The 16,157-nt window shown below is 44.7% G+C and overlaps 1 protein-coding gene across 3 annotated transcripts in view; it reads right to left on the bottom strand.

Moving 5' to 3' along the window:
• Fam20b (FAM20B glycosaminoglycan xylosylkinase) overlaps positions 1-10,297 on the bottom strand; it is a 38,709-nt gene extending 28,412 nt beyond the window's left edge. The window contains exon 1 of one of the 3 annotated variants that reach the window (XM_038349820.2): positions 10,191-10,297. The gene's annotated coding sequence lies outside the window, so the exon portion shown is untranslated. Of the gene's footprint in view, positions 1-758; positions 822-9,459; positions 10,037-10,190 lie in introns of those variants that run through there. The other 2 variants (XM_038349821.2, XM_038349818.2) reach the window with 2 other exon arrangements.
• Positions 10,298-16,157: the final 5,860 nt, after the last annotated feature.

Below are 16,157 nucleotides of genomic sequence, written 5' to 3'. Positions count from 1 at the left end.
ATGCACTTTGGCACTAAAGTCTGGCTAACTAGACTCTGATAATACATATTTAATGGTTGTGCATATTTTATGCAGAATAACCTTCCCTCATATTATAAAAAATAGCACTTCCAAACCTCTTTTGCTTTACTAGCCTTAATCCTGAAGCAATCTTTCTGTCCTCCCCCTGCCCCACTTGCAGGGAGTGTAGACATGTACCACTCCATCAGGCTTGGGGTTGTTTGCCATGCTGGGGATTAAACCCAGGGCCTTATGAATGCTAACCAAGTGCTCTAAAATTGAGCTATACACCCCACTCATATCTCTTTAAGTTTTAGTAGTCCCAAAATTAAGATAAAGGGATTTGAATCTAAAGCCCAGTTTGTAAGCTTTTTCTAAGTTTTGAAATATCATTACCTTTTGAGAGGCCTCATAGAACATACTCATCATTTCAGGCCTGCAAACAATTCATCTACTCAGGTAGAGAAGAAATTTATAGAGGGAACTGAATTCTTCAATTGTTACAATATCAATTTCATCTTTGAAGAATTACAGTGGGAAGAGATGTGGAAAAAGGAGAAGTAAGTTTCATGTTTGTGATTGATGAGTTGCCACCGTCCAGGTAAAATAAACTAAGACTGCATGCAGTATGTCACTATTCTTTCTTCTTTGAAAGGAGAGAAACTGAGATAGGGCCTCACTGTGTAGTCCAGGCTGGCCTTGAACTCAAACCATCTCAGTGTGGTAAGTGGTTGGAATTACTGGCAGTACCCACATACCTGTCAAAGACTTAGCATTGTTCTTTCCCAAAGACTCTACTACTCATAATCCAGCTGCCAGAGTTTCTGTGGTGCTCAGCACTTCCTACTGGACCCTGGAAAAAAAACAGTTATCTGAAGCTGTAGGCCTTCAATAGAGCCTAATTAGTCCCTTGATCATCCTGAGTTCTACAAATTCCTTAATAGGGCATTAAAGCCTTACTCTAAGTGGTACTGAGTGAGGCAGTCCTCACTGTCTATCTTGGCTTCCACCAATTGAACTAACTTAGGCGATGCTGGTTTCCCCTGTTTGTATGTACAGATGCTTTTTGTCTCACCATTCTTTCTCAATGTCTTAAATCCCTTTCTCCTCACCTCTTGTTTAAAACCTAATACTTCCCTCACGGCCCATCTCAAGGGTATTCTAGTCCCTGTCCATGCTCTATGTTGACACCTCCCTCCTTCTGACTAGTGCATAACTACATTCTGCCTTAAATTGCTTTGCTCAGAAATGTAGCTCCTTAGGAGGACCCCCCAGCTCCTTTTACACTCGAGAAAGGGTGCCCAAGACCCAGCTTTCAGGGCTTTTAAATGATGATTATTATTATCCTTTTTGATTTGAGGCAAGCAGGTTTACTGCAAGTAAGATCACCTACTTCAGATATAAGATAATAAAAAGCAGGGTTACTGGGCATTTTCCAAACTACCCATGAAAACCTCCCTAGCGCTCCCAGAGTGGTACTGTACGCCTGCTCTATTTCAGGTCCTCACCCCTGCTCACAGAGCAAACCCTGTCCAGTTATACTATGGTCGTTTGTTCTCATGTTTGTTATATGAACAGAGCCTACTTCAAAGAACAAGTAGACTCAGGGTAATAACATAACTCAGAAAGTGTTAATATAAAAGAGGCAGTGAGAGTGGAGCACTTCCAAGTCTCCACACTAAAAGCTTGGCATGAACCAGAGTGCAGATCTTTATGAGCAGTTTTCCTAGGAACCCTATTTCACTCCCAGCAGCCCATGGGGCTTGCCACACTTTCCGCTCTTCACACACATACACCACCACTCTGTGTGTGACATGTTTGGAAGGACAAACCTTAGAATGTAAAGTGCTTCTACAAGAGCTTCACAGACTCAGAGGGAAGGAAATGTGATATCTTAGTACAAAGTCCTCCGTTTCGAGAATCCAGTGATGATGCAATGAAGGCATACAGAGGAAATGCCTATGTAGGTCTAAACCATACACTAAGGAACGTGACAACACCTAGCCCAATACTTACTGGGGGGTCCTCTAAGCCACAGCTCTAGAGAGGCTCCAAGCCTCGTCAACAGCTGAGCCCCTTTAAATGGGCCCGATTCGACAACTTCACACTAATCCCAACTTTTATGTCACAGCGATGAGAAATGAAGCTTTTGGTGAAAGTGAACAGAAGTTTCTTTCTTTGCTTTGCGAGAATTTTACCATACAAAAGAAGCCTGTGACTGTGAAGTGCTGCAGAACACATAATATCAGTTACATGTTGTGCAGGGGACCAGGGACATGTGACACAGCAAGACTGTATTAACTAGCTAGTTTGTGACCACATTTACGCATGCTCTTTTTTTGTCCCCCATCCTGACTACAAACTATAACATCCTCATTACGAAACAATCTCTTTGTAAAGCATTGGTTTCATCAAAATTGAAGATTTGGTAATAGAAAGAAAAAAGAGGATCTCAATTTAAATTTTTACATTTGTCTATTTATTTTGAATGTATGGATGAACATGCCCAAGACGTGTATGGAAGTCAAAGAACCTCCTCGTGGTTTCTGGTGACCGTAGAGGCTATCTATCCGGACAGCCCAGATTGAATTGAAATTAAGATTTTCTTGTTGACTATTTCCACAGATAATCATCAATAGTTCCTCCCACCAAAGGGTGGGGGTCTGTTTTTTCTCTCCTCCTGATCTGAGCTGGTTTTTCAGCTTGCTTTGATCAAAAGGCTGTACAAGTAGATGTGTCCCACTTTTGAGCCTAGGCATTAAGACACCTGGCAATTTCCACATTCATTTTTTGGATCTAGCTACTATGTTTGGTTAGACTGCCACATGAGTGACCCTATAGTTAGAGGACTTTATACGCACCCAGCTAGTCTGGCCATGCCAGGGGAAAACACCAGAAAGGTAAAGTAAAGTGATCAAAGGCATTTCAGTCCCAGGTGAATTCTGAGATGCACAGAGCCATACATGAGACCTCAGACCATACCAGGTGGGCAGTAACCAATCAGCTGAGAACACATGACCTACGTAATTATAAGAAAAAACAGATCACTGTCTTAAGCAACTATATATTTTGAAGCAGTTGTAGAACTTTCTGTTATCTTTTGGTGATCTTAAATATTCTGGAGGTGGAGCTGGGGGATATGAAAACAAGGTATATGGCTAAAAACAATTTGGGAGTGTGGTGGTGACACTAAATTAATCATTAAGCATAAATAAAGAGCAGATTGATAAATGGTTAGACCAGGTACTCTTGTAAATGATTACCAATACTTTCTATGGGGCATAAGTTATTGTAAAATTATGTGCTTTTTATTTCTTTTCTGCCATGTATTGTAGATGTTTCGGAGGAAACAGTCCCTTAGAAGTAATACAAGTACTATGGAACAATGCTCTTGTACACTGTAAAGATTTGTCACTCATATTGGTTTAATAAAACATAGATTGGTCAGTAGTCAGGCAGGAAGTATAAGTGGGGCAACCAGACCAGGAGAAATCTGGGAAGAAAAAGGCAGAGAGTCAGTCACCAGCCAGACGCAGAGAAAGCAAGATGAGAATGCCTCACTAAGAAAAAGTACCAAGTCATGTGGCTAAACATTGATAAAAATTATTGGGTTAATTTAAGTCATAAGAGCTAGTTAGTAATAAGCCTGTGCTAATAAGTCAAACAGTTTATAATTAATATAAGCCTCTGTGTGTTTCTTTGGGACTAAATGGCTGTGGGACCTGGTGGGACAAAACTTTCATCTAGAGTCTCAACTTGACTATGTTAGTCCATTTTCCACTGCTGTGATAAAATACTTGAACTAATTAGCTTAAAAGAGGAAGTTTGGCCCTATAGGTTTAGAGGTTTTGGTCTATCTGCAGCCAGCTCCACTGCTTTTGTGCCTAAGATGAAGCAGAACATGACAGGAAGCACATGGAGAGCAAAGAATGCTCACCACATGGCCAGGAAAAAACAAAAAAGAAGCAAAGGTCTAGTGATGAGACACACTCTTTAAAGGCACCCCCACTGCTCTACTTCCAGCTAACAGTCACTCATCAGTAGACTTTGAAGAATTAACACTCTTATAATCCAGTGAATTCCCAAGAGCCTCATCTCAGAACAGTGCACTGGGGCCAAGCTTCAATACACAATTTTGGGAGAGGCATTTCATTTCCAACCCTAATATGAACCACTTACTAAAATCTACTTACATACTTTCCAGCCTTACTTATAATCATGCAGTGCAAGGTTGCTATCACTCATACTACACATACTCAGCCTGTAATGCCTGACCTTTGTATTTCAGCCAAAGTATATACAACAGCAAAACTCCAAACCCTTTAATACAGAGGGCACAAGACACTTTCACCCTGATGTACTGGCCCTTTGGTTTTTAAAATTTTTTTTAATGATTTATTTAGCTTTATTTTATGTACACTGGTGTGATGGTGTCAAATCCTCTGGAACTGGAGTTACAGAGAGTTGTCAGCTGTCATGTGGGTGCTGGGAATTGAACCTGGGTCCTCTGGAAGAAAGTTTTCCTGATTTAAGGCTTAAATGGAATGGGTTGCAAGTTTTTCTTAATTTATTTTTTTAAGAGAGTGTAGTTTTGTTGTTGTTGTTGTTGCCCTTTTTATTTTAGAGTCACACCTGGGCCAGGTTCCTCAATGCTTCCTGAAAGCCTGGTTGGTCATTTTTAATTGATGTCCTTCACAAGGAACTGTTAAAAGACTTTACATGGAAGAGTCTTATTTTTCAGATATTGGGATGGATTTTTAAATGGTTAGTCCTCTTACCCACTGAGCCATCTCTCCAGCCCGACCCTTTAATTTTTTAACTGGGCGTTGACTTTACAGCAGTAAGTCACATTGTATTAGCTGTTGTGAGTTTACATCCTTTGCCCTTAAAACCAATATAATTCCACCATGATCATGTAACTAAAACAGGTGAGAAGCATGACCTAAATTCTATTTCACACAAAAATCAGAAATACAGCATGCCTTTCACTAGTCTTTCATTCAGAAAACTTGCTCTATGCTTAATAATGTCCTTAAAACTGTTTAAAGCTTATTAAAGATCTTAAAACTTAAGTGTTGAGAGCAACTTAGAGCATAGATATTAAAAATATCTAATTCCCAGTCCAAATTGGACTGTTAGATCTTCCTTAATATTTTCATTTCCATTTAAACATCCATACAATATCTGAAAAATAAGACTCTTCCATGTAAAGTCTTTTAACAGTTCCTTGTGAAGGACATCAATTAAAAATGACCAACCAGGCTTTCAGGAAGCATTGAGGAACCTGGCCCAGGTGTGACTCTAAAATAAAAAGGGCAACAACAACAACAAAACTACACTCTCTTAAAAAAATAAATTAAGAAAAACTTGCAACCCATTCCATTTAAGCCTTAAATCAGGAAAACTTTCTTCCTAAGAAAGAAAGAGAGGGGGGGGGGGGGGGGGGGGGAAAACAGACAGACAGACAGACAGACAGACAGACAGACAGACAGACAGACAGAGAGACAGACAATTATATCTTTATCAAGCCCTGATCTGGTGTACAGAAGAGACAGGCAGTATGCAGTGACCAGACACGCAGTGGAAAGTGCTTTAAAGGTAAAAGGCACAATGAGGCTTCCTATGCTCCAGGTGTTTCACTACTCAATCATCAGTACATAACCACCATTTAAGGCTGTGTTAGGCTGTTCTAGACTACTGTTATTGCTAACCTGGTGCCTGATGCTGGTTGGAACTGGGAATAAAAACAATGTAGAGATTTTAGCAGAAAGAATGGACAAAATCCAAGAAGATATTCCTCAGGAGTGATATATGAATGATATAGAAGACAAGGCTGAAATCAGATCTTCAAGTATTACTGACAATGGTTTTCTTTTCTTTTGTTTGCTTTTATGAGACAGGGGAGAGAGGGTTTCTCTGTATAACAGCTCTGGCTGTCTTGGAAGTCACTCTGTAGACCAGGCTGGCCTTGAACTCAGAGATCTGCTTGCCTCTGCCTCCCAGAGTTCTGGGATTTAAGGTGTACACCACCAGCCCCTGTGACAATGGTTTTAAAAAGAAAAAAGAAGAAGAAGAAAAGAAGAGGAGGAGGAGGAGGAGGAGGAGGAGAAGAAGAGGAAGAGGAAGAGGAAGAGGAAGAGGAAGAGGAAGAAGAAGAAAAGATCCAACATTAGGACTTCCATGTTACTTTCTTTTTGTGCATGTGTGAGTGGTATTCATATGTATACGTGTGAAGGCCAGAGGTTTACATTGGGTACCATCCTCAATCCTTCTACACTTTATTTACTGAGGCAGAGTTCGTCACTGAACCTAGAGCTCACTGACTGAGCTAGTCTAATTAGTCAGTTTACCCAGGGGATCCTGTCTCAGCCTCTAGAGTGCTGGGATAAAAAGCTGCCATGAGCTCTCAGTTTTTATTCAGATCCTCAGCTGAGGATCTAAACTCAAGTTCTCGTGTTCGCACAGCAAGAACTTTGTCCACTGAATCTTGTCCCCACTCCTATTTTGTCTCCAGGAAGAACACACAACATAAAATGTATATATACAGGATGCAAGTCAGAGGAAAAGAACAAGAGATGAATTAAGAAGGTCTTTGGCCAAGCACACAGTGGTTACAAAGTTCAGTCACTAATGCTCAAAGAGTCTACAGAACTTAATAAGTTTATTACTTAACTATCTTAAATGTGATTTCAGGAAGCAGAGGACCTAGGTACTGCTCCACAGAAGGCCAGAAGCTATACAGCTTCCTACCCGTGAAAGAAGATAGGCAGACTTTTCAAGGCAGATCCAGGAAGTAAACGCAAGGGTAAACAGCATCAGCAGCGTACATTTCACAATCATCTCAAATCCTTGTTCAATTAATGTCAGTAATGGATGCTAGTAATCCTCAACTCGAGGCAAGAAGGATTAGACTACACTGCTTAAAAAGAAACAAAGGATATAATGTATTGTAAGACTTTTCTCACAGAAGTATACCTAAAATAATAATTAGCATTTAATACATTATTACCCAACACTAGATAAATGAGGCAAAGGTACGCACACAGAGAAAGTCAACACCTGAGAACACGGAATAATAGACTTCACTATTCTGCACTTGGCTCCTTCCTTCTTATGCAGTCATAATTTCATGTCCCTTGGCCTCCTTTTATAACAGTCTTCTCTACCGTGGCCAGTACCTTCCCACAAGATACTAACCTCAAACACACCAAAGCACACTGTCTCGTTCTGCACCACATCTGACACTCAGCTCTGCATCCCTAAGACTCTTTAGGTCTAAAAACAGGCATTTCTTTTGTTTTTGGCAAGAACAAAAATTGCATCAGAAGGCCTTTTTTATTATTTAGAGAGTAGTTTATTAATTTCTGTAATCAAACCCACGTAGCAGAGGATCTCTGCATTATATTCTCTTCTGGGCAGCTCTCGCTGTCATGTTGACAGTCTAAGTTAGTCAGAAAGGAATTTCAGTAGCAAAGTAGGGACTTCTGTTCCACACCTCAGCCCCACGTTATTGAGCTCATTAGTCATACAGACCCCCAAGAAGGAAGAGAGGGAGAGATGTGCAGATCCTGGAGAGTTAAGAGAGAAAGACCCTTCCTTTTCCATCTCCAATATAAAGGCTGTGAGGATGGTCAGCACCTAAGCTGCTGGTATGGTTACACCAAGAATTCCAAGTTCTTCTATTAAGATAAAAAACACTGGCTAACTAACCATCCATCCATCCATCCATCCATCCATCCATCCATCCATCCATCCATCGAACTGTTTAGCCAGTGCAGGCGGCAGGAGAATGTGTGCAGCTTCTCATGACCGAGCACCGACAGACTGCAGATGGCTGGAACGCCATATAATCACAGGACTGACTCTCAATACAGCACCAACACAGTTACCTTTGCAGACACCCACTTTAATAGCGCATTTCCAACAGAAATCTGAAACATATAGCAGTGACTTTTTTTTATTGAAGGGGGTCTAAAAATCCAGTTTTACCACCAGAGTATCTATGCTTCCTCACATTAATTCCCATTTATCAATTCAACCAACAAATAATTGATGTACACCTACTATACACCCTATCATTACAACTGTAGGGTCTGAGGGTAACTGTGCTCCCTACCCCAATCTACAAAATCAATCACAGACGGACCTTCCATCTGTGTATCTTTCACTGTAACGAGTACAATCTCTACATTTGACCCTAGCACTCACCAAGTGTTAAAATGTAAATGGTTATCAATTGAAGGCTGAACTTTCTGGCTTTACACTAATAGCACTGAAATGGTAATCATAGGGAGCTAATTCATGTCCTAAAAGCAAACAGAAAATTTCATTTAGGGATTGAAAATTCAGAAAAGATTTTTAAAAACAACAGATGCTTTAAAGCTCTATGAAAAACTTGAAATGGAAATCAAGATGTGACTAAAAGCAAATAATCATTAACAGCATAAAATAAACATGACATAAAAGATTACAAAAAATAAAAGCCAGTGACCTGCTTTTTCCAAAGTATACTTTTGTTCTGTGTGTGTGTGTGTATGTATATGTGTTTAAACAAAGTGTGCCTATTTCTCACTATCGCTAAGGAAACAAATCAACCCCACTGTCACAAAGGAAAGTTATTTATCCCAGAATTTTTTTTCTTTTGTTTTAAGACATGGTTTCTCTGTGCAGCAGTCCTGGCTGTCCTGGAACTACTCTGTAGCTCAGCTGGGCCTCGAACTCAGAATGATTCGCCTGCCTCTGCCTCCGAAAGGCTGGGATTAAAGGGATGCACCAAACCAGCCCCACATTGTTCACCTTTGATAAGCATTTCAAATGTGGAAAGGGCATCTTGTTGATGGGTAACTGCTGGTTCTGGGACACAAAGCCCAACACCTTCACAAACTTTAAGAAAGTTATAAACCGGGTGGTGGTGGTGCGGGCGCACCTTTTAATCCCAGCTCATCGGAGGCGGAGGCGGGCCAGCCTGGTCTACAAGAGCTAGTTTCAAGGACAGGCTCCAAAGCTAAAGAGAAACCTTGTCTCAGAGAAAAAAAATTTATTGGTTATTACAATAAGTTTAAATTCAGAGCCTACAAACAAATAATTTAGCATCTTTAATCCTGAACCTGTTTTCTAAGGACGTAATGACATGCGGAGTCCTCTCAGTTTAGCTCACCAGGTCTTGCATAAATCCAAGGAACGAGAAGCACACTGGAATCACTAGCCCAGTGAAATTCACGCATGAATTTACAACCCAGAAATATAGAGGCAGGGTTAATAAATGACAATCTTGACTCTACGGATTACTGATTCTAGCAAAGTCTACACCTCAATGAAATATCGCATTCTTTTTTTTTTTTTTCCTTCCAGCGTGAGCCACCAAACCTCCAGGGGAAACTGGCTGATTAAATGACCCTGACACCTGGGCTCTAGACCAAGTGACAATGTTAAACATTTTTCCCAAATTGTAATCCTTACCCACCTACTGGAGATAGAGTCTTTAAACGAAGTAAGGGTATGAGGACCATCCTCGCCTTGCTCCCCCTTTAATCCTTTTTATCAGGAGCGTGACAGAGAACGGGCGCCTGATTAAAAAGAATGTCTTATCAGACTCCACAATCAAGGACACCAGCCTGACAACGTCCACGTCCAACAGTGAGGCTACTCTGAGTCCGCTCTTAAACGCCGGGGCCGTCACACCCGGAAATGAACCCGCCGCCAGCACAGCCCACTCTGGACTACAGTCTCATCTCAGTTGTGCCCACCGGCGCTCCCAGCGCGCGACCCCACGGCACGGCTGCCCTCTCCGGCCCAGGGGCCTGCAGGTCACTCGCGCTCGCCCGGCGGTCACCGTGCGAGCCCGATAGGGGCTCAGCGAGAGAGCGCGCTCCTCGGCCACATAAGGGCCCGGTAGGGAACCCATCGAGAAGCGCGCTCCTCCCTGGGCAGCCGACACCAGCTCTGCGTGGTAGGAGGGGAGACGCCAGGGCCGGGAGCCTCTGGGGACAGCGCTCGGCAGCGAGCACCGGTCACCGCAAGGACTCCCAACCGAACCGCAGGGCCGGCTGAGCCGAGCCGCCCGCAGCCTCGCAGGGAAGCCGGGAGCCCCGCCATCCGGCCCCAGAGGAGCTGCCCCGCCCCCCGCGCTTTCCCGCCCTCCCTCTGGCCGCTCCCGGGCGGGGGTCGCGCGCCCTCCTCCCGCCGCTCACCTGACAGGCCTCAGGCTCGCTCCATAGCCGCCCGCGCGGTGCGGTGCGGCGCGGGCCCCGGCCGCCCCCGCCGCCTCCGGGGAGGGGCAGCCCCACGCCGCGCTCACCGCCCCCAGCCTCCGCCGCCGCCGCTGCGGCTCCCGCCCACCGCCGGCCCGGCCATTCCCCGGGCGCCGCTCCCCGCGGAGCCGGCCGCTCCACACCCACCCCCGCCTCCGCGCCGCTTGGCTGTTGGTACGGTCCTAGTGGAACGCCCTCCCCCACGGCCAATCTCAGCGCGCCCTCGGCGCAGCCCCGCCCCCACTGCGGGTGGGCGGGACTACAGGGCCGCTCCGGACCGCCCTCTTTAACCCCTTCACTCCCACCGCGTTCAACTCTGTAGGCACCGTCCGCGGGTATTCCCAAACCCGTTTACATAAACTAGCTTCTGGCTTTTCTCTTACCTCCGCTTTTCTTTCCTGCAGTCATCTAGGTGAAGTTCTATTTGGAAGAAATAATTTTCTTCTTTATTTCGCGCTTCTGTCTTCACGTCTCCTTGGAGATTCTGCCTAAAAGTGTTCTTCACTGGCCCAAAGAGACCAGACTTCCCAGCCTGGGAGTCGCTCCAACTTCGGACTAGAGTAGAGCTTCCCCGCTAAACCTTTTCAGTAGCACTTAACAAAATCCTGGTTATTGTATTGTAATAGCAGTTGTTTTAGGTTTGTCCCTTACGGTGGACTGTAAGCCATAAGAGGGCAAATCAGACGCGTCTTGGTTTCCAGAGCCCTGCACCCACCCACTAGACTCCGGGTGAGTGAATGAGATGCTCCTCCCCCTTCACTTAACGTGTGTCCTTTCCACTGTCCATACACAGCATCCACTATATAATGCATACATTTAGTCACCATATACTCAACTTACACATAGTCTGCCTGACTCTGAAATATTATGGTGTGCGTTCTTCATGGGATACGATTTGTATGGGGGAGGATGGGGACTAAGCAGGCATTTCTTTCAAGAAGGAAAGAAATGGATCTGTCTTTTTTTTTCTCCCCGCCAGTATGCCATCGGGTATGCTGTTTAATATCTCCGAGCGAGAGGTTCCGTGAAAAATGGCAGTTAATCACCGTACCTGCTTCGCAAGACCGCTGTGAGGCTTAAGTGGGAAATGTGTGGAGAAAATACATTACTGTGTGAAGCTAGTTGTTATTCGTGTGTGTGTTGAGCACTTTCAATCAGGAGAGCCAGAGAAACTTGACATCCAACCCCAGACAACCTGGTGAGGGAAAGCAGCCCTAATCACTGCTGGAACCATTAATCCCTGCAAGGAGTACCCAGGCTGGCGCAGAAGGCACGCTGTCAGCCTCTTACTGGGATAGGGTTGCAAAGATTTGGGGACTGTGGGATGCACAACTCTTGGGGAAATTGACTGGATATAGTGAGAATCTGCCTTTTTTCCCAACGGGTGCATGGGTCTACTTGCAGTCAGCCCTTCTTCCCAGACCAGCAGATCATGAAGCAAAGGAGAAAGTCAAAACAGTTCCTCTCACACACTGTCCCCAAAAGTCTCCCTTCTTCTCTGTCATTCTAATGACACTGAGGATGGACTCTGCCCCTGTCACTACTCAGGGGAAGACTGTCTCATCCTGAAGACTAGCTTCCTGGAGATGATGCCTCTCTGAAGGAGGGTTCCTGGCCCATGGAGACAATCGTCAGGTGCTTAATTTCACATCCATTCCCCATACTGCAGTAAAAACACTCTTCTTCCTCAGAGGGTTCAGAATCTCTGTATCAAAGGCTTTCTCAAAGAACAACTGGTCTGTCTCTCGGTTTTCCCCTCACCAGACTCTCTGCGAATGCGTACACAGCACTAACCCTGTGCCTGACACTCTGTGACATCCCCAGGCCGGTAACAGCACCCACAGGCAATACATTCTCAGTGTTGTGGGGTATATGATCATCTAAATGCCCAGGAAGCAGCTGCAAGAAAGACAGGACATCTGAATTATGGGAGTACAGACTCTGAATCAGAGTCTGGGAGGAGTGTGGGCTGGAGTTGTCAGGGAGGAAGGATTGAGGTGAGCAAAACAGAGGTGGGAGCGGGGAATAACAATACAAACTCAAAGCTGTGCAGTGCTGTGGGAAGTTGTAAATGATATCCTGGGCAGGTAACACCAGGGAGATGTGTTCATTCATTCATCATGCGTGCATGCATTCGATTACTGAACATGCATGCCAGGCATCAGACTAAACTTCACCCATGCAGAGATGAAGAGGGCCCATGGCCTGTCTCTGTGAAACCTTCAAGCTTGATGGAGTTCCTTCAGAGCGCTTGTAGGGTTGTATCCTTTCCCGGGGCATGCCAAGTACTGTGGTTTTAAGTCTCTAGCTAATCTCCTCTTGGCCTTCCTTCCACTGCCCCCAGACTGCAAGGTTCTTAAAGCTACAAACGGTGGCTTTATGTCATAGAGTGCCTTCTCCAGGTGTACATGTTGCTGCTCGTTGAGTTGAAACCAGAGCTGGAAATAGGTTGTCCCTCCCCCACGGGGAGCAGCGGACCACCCTCTGCAGAGGAGTAGTAGTTACTGGCCCAAGTGTGGAACGCTACCAGAGGCTTGCCTGTGGCCTGCACGGTTCACCAGGCACCTTCCTGCTTGGTATCTCTCCAGAACATCCCTTAGACTCCTCCCCACAGACCCTCGCTAGCCCTGCTCTCCCTGCCAGTGAGACTCCTCCCCCGCCCAGCCTCAGGAGTGCTAAACAGCTGTCTCTCTGCGACATTTGGCCTTTCATGGACTGTCCAGCTGGGTTTCCTTTCCTGAACCTCTTGGGAGCCCAGTGCCTTGGTTGAACCTCTCTGATGGCCTGGTTGATTGAGGCTTTGGGGGTTTTCTCTGATGCTATTCCCGTGCGTGCAAAGCCTTTCCATGCCAAAGACAGTGTTGTGTTGATTCCTGTGTCTTCCGTAGTGTCAGCATCGTGCATGGATGTGTAGACATGCCCCTTGCAGGAGAAGCTTGAGGATCCAGATCCCATAGGGCTGGGTGCCTAGCCCTTGCTCCCTGTATAATTTTAACCATTTTCTAAAAAAGTGCTTCAGAACTTCAAGCCTGGATCAATTCGTGAAGTCTCAGGCCTCCAGCAAATGCCAGGAATTCTCGTAGTGCCTGCACACGTAAAGGCAACACAGCCTGTTTCTTTTGAACCTACTTAATATACCTACCATGATGGATCCCCCTGAAACCCATAAGCAAATTCTACATCAAGCTAGTTGAGGAGAGCCCTCAGAAAACTCCATCTAGGAGCCTGGGAAGAGAGCAGCAAGGAAGGTTAGGGAGCGGCGACAAAGTGTGCGTGCGCGCATGCACACATGCACACACACACACACACACACACACACACATTCTGCCATTCCCTGACAGGAACAAGTGTTCCATCTCAGCTGCCTCTGGAAGTCTTGTTCTCTGCAAGAGGCTCTCCCCGAACAGCATTTTCTGCTTCTTTCCCAATAGAACGGGTGCCTTTCTTCCATTTTGCTACCACCTTTGCAGAGCTGCTCTCAGCCCTCTCCATCCCAATGACGGTAGACTGCCCACCTAACCTTCACAGGGCACCTCTACCGATACCATCTGAGCATGTCATTCACGTCCCAGGGCAGCATCCTGTGCCACCCACACACGCAAAGGCAGCTTCTTTGCTGAGGCATGCAGGCCCCGTGTACAATGGGGTAGAAATCCTCCAGCTATTTTTTTCTACCCTTGTAATACTTTTTAAAGAGCCACGTTATTGAGATGTAAGTTTAAAGCACATGATTCCTGCCTTTAGTGTGTTTACAGAGCTGAGTCAACATGATTAGACCTGGATTTTTACATAGTATCATCACTCCTAAGATATTATGGACCATTTTCTTTCACTGTAAAATCTATTTAGCTCTATTTTTAAAAATATGCACATTGAAGCCAAAGGGGAAAAAAAGGAAAACCAATAATAAGAGAGTGAAAGCCTTTGGTTAATAGAACACAGAGGACCATAGCTGTCACAGCCGTGATTCCCTTAACTGCCCTGCGTGGCAAAAGCAGTTTAATGACCAAGCTGCATACTACGTTGTGGTGTGCACTCCTCAGTAAGTGTCCAAGGCCACATCTCTGCACCCATTCCAGTTTGCTGTGGCTCTCTCTAGTGCCGCATGTGGCTCTTCTGCAGCCTGAGCAGAGATAATTCTACAAACCCTCATCACCAGTTCTCAAGGTGATGGCAGCGATTTTGTAATTGGCAGAGATGGCGCCACATGCCCTGAGTATAATGTCCATGCAGAGGAAGCAGAGAAGCTCCTTGTTTTGAAACATTTCACTTTGTAGCCCCAGGTGTCCTGGAACTCACTCTGTAGCTCTGGCTGTCTTGGAACTCACTCTGTAGACCAGGCTGACCTCAAACTCACAGAGAACCACCCGACTCTGCCTGCTGGGGCTAAAAGTATATACCACAATGCCCCATCTAAACACCTTGGTTTTTATGAAGTCAACTTACTACATGAAGTAGTTGCAGTTACATGGACATTCTGGGTTCTTCATACTTCTTCAAAACCAGGAAGCACATACCATTAGCAGTAATATGGTCCAGCAAATGCTCTTTGAGCCTCTCTTTTGGACCCTCTGGAATACTCTAGAGCTGCAATTATCCAGCAGGCTACACAGACAGTTGAAATATCTTTACACCTGCCCCCATACTCAAAGATTGGAATTTAATTATCATGGGTCAGATCCTAGAAGGATTTTTTTCAAATTCTAAATTTATTCTACCTTGTAACCAAACTGACAATCATTGTTTTCCTAATGACTAAGCCAGGATCACATTTCTAGGCTGGATTGAGCAAGGTTAGCATCATTAGAGGACAAAGAGAAGTTGAGCTGGTGATTTTATATATAGTACAAGTTAATTATGGGTGATTGATCTCTGTTTGGGGGATAAGTGAGCTGGTTTTGGAAGATCTACAAGAAGTCATTCATTTCTCTCTAGAGAAATACAATCTGCAAGGAGCAAGGATGAGGAAGATGGGCAGGAAGCCAGCACCCTGTGTGGTTCAGCTGCCTCCTCTCGGTGGACCAGATCCCCACGGTTACTTCAAGTGAGACCTGATCTTTCAAACACCTGGAGCTGTTGAGCACAAAGGGAAAGAGAGCAAGGTAGACCCAGATAAGATAACCACAAGCTTCAGGAAATGGTAAGACCAGAGGAACTGGCCTCTTCTTCAAGCCACTTGCTAAATTTAAGTGTCTAGACATATACATACACACACACACATGCACATGTACACATGAACTGCTTTATGAGATATGATCTATTAAATTTATCATCAGGCAATTCTATCATTATGCAAATATCAGACATAAACTTTTCAAAGATGGCAATAGGAATTTTTTAGCTTCATTATAATGTATGGAACATCACCTGCAGATGCGGGTTGACGTTGATTGAAATGTCACTGTGTGGTACATGACTGTAGATATTCAGATGTAGATATTTAAATACTGAGCAGGCCAAATACAACATACATATGAGTGGAAATCTGGGCCTTTCCCCTCTAGTTTGTGACCATCTCGTAGAGGATAGATATTTGTGGAACAAGGAATTGGCCCAGAAAGGACACAATGGAACAATAAGCTTAGAGGTAAAGGAAAATTACCTCACTGATATACCTGGTGTACCCTTCAGGGATCCTGTAGGAAAAAGACGGTGGTGAGGTGTGGCAGGGGAGTCCCTGAGACAAGAAGTAGAGAGGACCCATGAGGGGTGTGGGCAATGACTTTCATTGGCATTAGCAAATCTCTGACAGCAGTAGTACTAAGTTGATACTTCTTTCATGACAATGCACAACTAAAGGGGGCAGGCATACTTTAAGAGCAGACCTAAGTGATATGGGATGTCCTTCTGTATATACGTTGCATTTATTGGTTGATGAATAAAGCTGTTTTGGCCAATGACTTAGCA

Source organism: Arvicola amphibius, chromosome 12, assembly GCF_903992535.2.
Source record: "Arvicola amphibius chromosome 12, mArvAmp1.2, whole genome shotgun sequence".
NCBI classification, from domain to species: domain Eukaryota; kingdom Metazoa; phylum Chordata; class Mammalia; order Rodentia; family Cricetidae; genus Arvicola; species Arvicola amphibius.
This window is presented reverse-complemented; position numbering and strand designations above follow the sequence as displayed.